At 41.6% G+C, this 6,738-nt stretch overlaps 1 pseudogene; it reads left to right on the top strand.

Annotated features, from left to right (window-relative positions):
• Window positions 1-1,506: 1,506 nt before the first annotated feature.
• On the top strand, window positions 1,507-3,399 carry LOC123254519 (annotated as a pseudogene).
• Window positions 3,400-6,738: the final 3,339 nt, after the last annotated feature.

Here is a 6,738-nt window from a genome sequence, read left to right as displayed (position 1 = left end):
GAAAGGAGCAGAGCCAGAAGAACATTGTACACAGAGACTGATATACTATGGTAAAATCAAATGTAATGGGCTCCTGTACCAGCAGCACTGCAATGACACAAGACAGCTCTGAGGGATTTATGGTAAAGATGCTACCCACACTCAGAGGAAGGACTGCAGGAGAGGAAACATATAAGATAAACAATTGCTTGAATGCATGGACTGAGGCGGACATGAATGGGAAATAGACCCTGAACAAGGACACTTGTTACAACCAGTGGAAATGTGCGTTGGCCATGGGTGGGGGGGAGAGCGGGGTGAAGGGGAAAGTAGGGGCATAAAGTATGTAAACAGATTAAAAACAAATATCAATAAATGTCTAATAAAAAAAATCATATCTGGAATCCTTTTATACAGATTTTACATTCTGAAAAGCTGGAGATTGTTTGAACAGAAAAAAACAAAAACAAAAGCTCTAGTTGCAAAAATGAGGAACAAATAAATAAATTCAGCAAACCAAAAAAAAAAAAAAATGAATGTGACTTCTTAAAAATTAGAATTAACTCACCCCTCCACCCCCCTGCCCCTTGGCTAGGTACTTCCCCTGCATCCCACCCCACCCCCCACCCTGCAACCAACCAACCAAACAAACAAACAAACAAACAACAACAACAAAAAAAAAGAACCTTAAAAACCCTCAAGCTCCAAGTGAACACCAAAGAATGGATGCACAGAGAGACCATCCAGGCTTGGCTTAAGACCTCCCTGTGCTGAGAGAGGAGACCTTTGCCCCACTCCGCCTACCCGCCTGCGTGTCTGGCCCCCGTGTGTCTGTCTTCCGTCTTCGTGTTTGGTACCGCGTGTCTGTCCTGTCTCCCACGGGTCTGCCCCCTTCCCCGGTGTTCTCCCCTCTCCTGCTGGTCCCTCACGTGTCCTGCCTCGGCCTCTGTGTTCCTCCTCCCTCTGCCTTTCTCGCTCCTGTCCCCGGCCCCTAAGTGTCCTTGAACCGTGTGCTGGCTGCTCCTGAGACCCTCCTTGTGCTTTCCCTCCCCACGTCCATGGCCGCCTGGCTCCCATACGTGGCTTCTTCCCCGCGTGCCGCCATGGCTGCTACTTCCCAGCGGGCTTCCCCTGCTGTCCCCCGCGGAGAAGGAGACAGCTGCCATGGCCCGTCTGCGGGGCCTCCTTTAAGGGGGATGTCGAGCTGGGACAGAACCCCTGCCTGGGGGTTCAGAATTGGAGCCAAAAGTCTCAACCGTGGTTTTCGGCCCCATTTTGTCGTGCTTGTCTGTGTCACTTGTGTCTCCCCTAACACGCGGCTGTGATTCCCGGGGCATCGTCTTCACGTTTCATTGAGGCTCCACAACCTTCCCTAGCTGGCTCAGACTTCTCTTTCCCTTTACTTGTGGCTAGATTTTGGCCTCGGCCAAAATTGTAAAAGTCTTGTCTTTTTTTTTTTTTTTCTCCTTGCTTTGGTTCCAGAAAGAGTTCCTCCTGGTGGGGCTCCGGATATTGGGGGGTGGGGAGATGAACACTGCTGCCAGCAGTTACCCCATAGCCTCCCTATATGTCGGTGATTTGCACTCAGATGTCAATGAAGCCATACTGTACAAGAAGTTCAGCCCTGCTGGACCCTTGCTGTCCATCCCGGTCTGCAGGGACATGATTACCAGGCGCTCCCTGGGATATGCCTATGTCAACTTTCAGCAGCCGGCTGATGCTGAACGTGCCCTGGATACCATGAACTTTGATGTAATTAAAGGCAAACCAATCTGTATCATGTGGTCTCAATGGGATCCCTCATTGAGGAAATCAGGAGTTGGGAATGTTTTCATTAAAAACCTGGACAAATCCATAGACAACAAGGCACTTTATGACACCTTTTCAGCATTTGGGAACATCTTGTCCTGCAAGGTGGTGTGTGATGAAAATGGTTCTAAAGGCTACGCATTTGTGCACTTTGAGACCCAGGATACTACAGATAGGGCCATCGAGAAGATGAACGGCATGCTTCTCAACGACTGAAAAGTGTTTGTGGGTAGATTCTAGTCAAGGAAAGAATGAGAAGCAGAGCTGGGAGCCAAAGCTAAGGAATTCACCAATGTGTACATCAAAAACTTTGGTGATGATATGGATGATGGAAGACTGAAGGAGCTTTTCAGCAAATGTGGTAAAACTCTAGTGTCAAAGTGATGACTGATCCTAGTGGAAAATCCAAAGGTTTTGGCTTTGTGAGTTTTGAGAAGTATGAAGATGCCAATAAGGCAATTGAAATGAATGGAAAAGACGTAAATGGAAAGATGGTATTTGTAGGCCAGGCACAGAAAAAAATTGAACGCCAGGCTGAATTCAAATGGAAATTTGAACAGCTAAAACAGGAGAGAGAATCAGCCGCTACTAGGGGATAAATCTCTATATTAAGAACTTGGATGATACCATCGATGATAAAAAATTAAGAAAGGAATTGTCTCCTTTTGGATCAATTACCAGTGCCTAGGTGATGCTTGAGGATGGGAGAAATAAAGGCTTTGTCTTTGTCTGCTTTTCTTCACCAGATGAGGCGACTAAAGCAGTAACAGAAATGAATGGGCACATTGTGGGCTCAAAGCCCCTATATGTTGCACTTGCACAGAAGAAAGAAGAAAGGAAAGCCCACCTAACCAATCAGTATATGCAGCGTATTGCAGGAATGAGAGCCCTCCCTGCCAACACTATGGTCAATCAGTTTCAGCCAGCTCCTGGGGGCTACTTCATGCCAGCAGTGCCCCAGGCTCAGAATAGACCTCCTTATTATGCTCCCAATCAGATAGCCCAGATGAGACCCAATCCCTGATGGCAACAAGGTGGAAGACCTCAAGTCTTCCAAGGAGTACCAAACTCCATTGGTCAGTCTGGGCCACGCCCTGCTCTTCAACACCTGACTCCAGCCAGTAATATACCCAGGCTTCTCAAGGACTCCCTACTACACCTCAGGGAGTGGGGGTGCCAATTGATGTGCAAAATTTATCTCCTAGACCCTCTGTAGCTACCCCTGCACCTCGAGCCGTCCCTCCTTACAAATATGCTGCAAATGTCCGAAGTCCCCATCCAGCCACCCAGCGTTTGCAGACACCTCAACCAGCAGTCTGTGTGCAAGGCCAGGAGCCCTTGACAGCTTCCATGCTGGCTGCTGCTCCTCCCCAGGAACAGAAACAGATGCTAGGAGAGTGTTTGTTCCCATTGATTCAAGCCATGCACAATAATTTAGTGGGGAAGATCGCAGGTATGCTGCTAGAGATAGATAATTCAGAACTGCTGCACATGCTGGAGACTTCAGAATCCCTCCGTTCAAAGGTAGAGGAAGATGTAGCAGTATTACAAGCTCATCGTGCCAAGAAGGAAGCTGCTCAGAAGGTGGCCGTGGTTGCTGCTACCTCTTAGACCAGAAAAACTGTATACTCTGAAACTTCATGGATGTTCACTGAGCATGTGGAGACTTCTCTGAACTAGAGACTGGACAATAGATGGCAGGAGAAGCTGCTGCCATTCTGTATGTTTTTTCTTTGGGAAAAATCAATTTGAAAGGTCAATTCTTCAAAAACTTAAAATGTTTTTCAGTGGTCAAATTTCACAAGTTTCTTGTGTGTAGCCTGGACCTCGTTAACCTTTAATTTAATTTAATTTTTCTCTTCTAAAAAAGCTTTTCTGACAGTATTTTGTTTTTGGTTTTATCGGGAATTGGTTTTATTTGAAATATCCAATTTACAGAGTCTGGAACAGTTGTTTCTCAATAAAAAAGTAAAACCTTCAAAAATTAGAATTAAGCAATTGGAAGCTTATGAGACATCAAGAAACAATAAAGTGAAATCAGAAGAATGAAAAAAGAGGAAAAAAATATGAAGCATCTCATTGGAAAAACAATTGACCTGGACTATTAGACTACCTGAAAACTATGATCATAAAAAAGAGCCCAGACATCATATTTTAATAAATCATCAAAGAAAGTTATCCTGATACCTTAGAACCAGAAGGTAAAATAAAAATTAGAAGACTCTGTTGATCACCCCCCCCAAAAGAGATCACAAAATGAAAAGTCCTGGGAATATTATAGTCAAATTCTAGAGCTTGTAGATCAGAAAGAAAACATTTCAAGCAGCCAGAAAGAAAAAAAAATTCAAATATCATAGAGTCATGGTCATGATAGCACAAGATTTACCAACTTCTACCTTAAAGGATCAAAGGGCTTGGAATATGATATTCCATCGGGCAAAGGAACTGGAATTACAAGCAAGAATCATGTACCAAGCAAAACTGAGTATAATCTTTCAAGGGCAAAAAATAAATAATTAATGAAATAAAGAATTTTCAATTATTACTAATGAAAAGAACATAGCTAAATACAAAGTTTGACAAAGAGAAGATTCAAAAGGAGCAAGTTTCTCTGATAAATGCATCATTTCTCAAGTATATAGACAAATGATTCAAATTTATGTCATTCTCCAATTGATTTATGGTCAAAGGATATGAACAGGCAGTTTTCAGATAAAGAAATTAAAGGTATCTAAAATCATATGGGAAAAGTGCTCTAAATTACTATTGATTGGAGATATATAAATTGAAACAACTCTGAGGTACTACCTCACACCTATCAGAAAAGAAGACAGAAAAGAAAAAAAAGATGAATGTGGAGGGAATATGGGAAAGCAATATTAAAATTGTTTTTATGTATAATTGGAAAAGCAATATTAAAAAAATATTTCATGTGATCCTTCACAGTAACCTAGAAAGGTAAGTACTGTTATTACTGCCATTTTATAAGGAAACTAAAGCAGACAGGTTAAGAAATCTGCCCAGGGTCACCTAGTTAGTAAATATCTGAGGCTGGGTTTGAATTCAGGTCTTCCTGGCACCAGATCCAGGCTTGTTGGCCACTGAGCCACTTAGTTGCTATATTTAAGAAAGGGACCACTGATCGTACCTCTGACACTGGTACACATAGCATGGAAACTGAGCAGACTGAACTAGAGATATTAATATCAAGAAACATCACTGAGATGTAGTAGGATGATACCTTATGACTAGAATATGGTTCAGGAAGACCATTGCAGAATTAATATTATGCTGTATTATTTAATAGCCGATATCACTATGTTTTCTGTCCCTTTCCTCATTTTTGTCAGACCCACTTCTGAAGGACCAGCAGTTTCTAAAAGTCATGATTTAGTAATGTGATCACTTCCAGTTCTCAAGGCATCTGCTCACTAATCAGCTTGGGCTGAGTCCCTCTCAAGTGGGATCTTCACTTCTGTTTATCCAGTAAGTGCAAAGCCAGCTTGAGCTGGGCTCTCTCCAGGGAACAAGGCTTTGGTACTTACTTTCTAATCAAATCAAAGATAGGGGTTACCTAGTCTACTTGGGCAAGACTAAATTGGGGGAAACGTGATTTAAGGTTTTTGTTTTTCTAGCTGAGACTGCTAGAGGCAGCTGGATCTCATACTGCTAGCATTTTTTCAAGATAGAGAGAGGTGGTCATCATTTCATTCCAGGGGGCCCTACCCCTTGTTTTTAAGGTTACCAATCCTAATCTCTCACCTCTGTAATTTAGACAATGACAAGATTTTTCTTTATATTATGCTTACAAAAATGCATTGTACCCTCATTTCAAAGTCTTCTGGCCAGAAGCAGGACAGTTTGATCTATCTTTTATCAACAGGTAGCATGTGTCTATTAATAAATGATATCTTGCTTGGAGAATTATCTCAGTTTACCCTTCTGTTAAATTTTGCTCACAGCAATATTTATTTATAAATAATAGGTGGAATAAAAAAGGAAATTCAGGATGATAAGTATTGGATACTAAGAATATATAACCAGGCAGTTAGGTGGCACAGTGAAAGAATCAGGAAGATTTATTTTCATGAGTTCAAATCCAATCTTAGACAACTGCTAGCTGTGTTATCCTGGGCAAGTTACTTTACTCTGCCAAAAAAAAAAGAAGATAGATAGAAAGATAGCTAGATAGCTAGCTAGCTAGCTAGCTAGCTAGATAGATAGATAGATAGATGAGGAAACTGAGGCAGACAAGTTAAGAGATTTTCCCAGGATTAACTACCTAGTAAATATTTGAGGCTGGGTATATACCTGAGGTAAACTAGAAATTAGAGGCAATGGTAAAGATCATTTTGGTAAAGATTGACAGGAGCAGAAAGAGATGTGATATTGTCATCAGAATATGATAGAGAAAGCCTAATTAGAAAAAAAAAATAAATGAGGAATTTGAGAAACATCTCATAGGTCAGTCATCATGGTATAGTATTATGTGTCTTCTATCATTCAAAACATCTACTAAAATGTTTCAGTACCAAAAGCAGGGAAGCTAATATCCTCCCATGCCTTAATGATAATTTAACCCTTCAAAAGGCATTGGAATCAACCTATTTACACAAGGTCGACATGTAAATATTTTATTCAGGAGGACAGTTTCCCCTCCCTGAGACTTACCTCTTATTCCAGTGATTTGTACTAGATTTCTTTTTCCCTTGATGAACTCATTATCTTGGGGCATTACAGTATAAATCATGGTCCAAAAACAAAGCTCTGGATCTGACTGATTTGAATTGGGGGGGCTTCTCATTAATCTTACCATTTGGATTGTTTACAGCACCACCATCATTACTTAGAGTTTCCACCTGAAACATCAGAATTTGGCATATTTTTCTGCACACAGGAATTTCCCGGGGAATATCAAAATTTGGCTTCAGTCCATGTCTCCACAAAGAA

The sequence above is a fragment of the Gracilinanus agilis genome, unplaced genomic scaffold (assembly GCF_016433145.1).
Source record: "Gracilinanus agilis isolate LMUSP501 unplaced genomic scaffold, AgileGrace unplaced_scaffold23715, whole genome shotgun sequence".
Classification (NCBI taxonomy): domain Eukaryota; kingdom Metazoa; phylum Chordata; class Mammalia; order Didelphimorphia; family Didelphidae; genus Gracilinanus; species Gracilinanus agilis.
The sequence above is the reverse complement of the archived record's forward strand: the minus strand, read 5'-3'. Positions and strand labels throughout refer to the sequence as shown.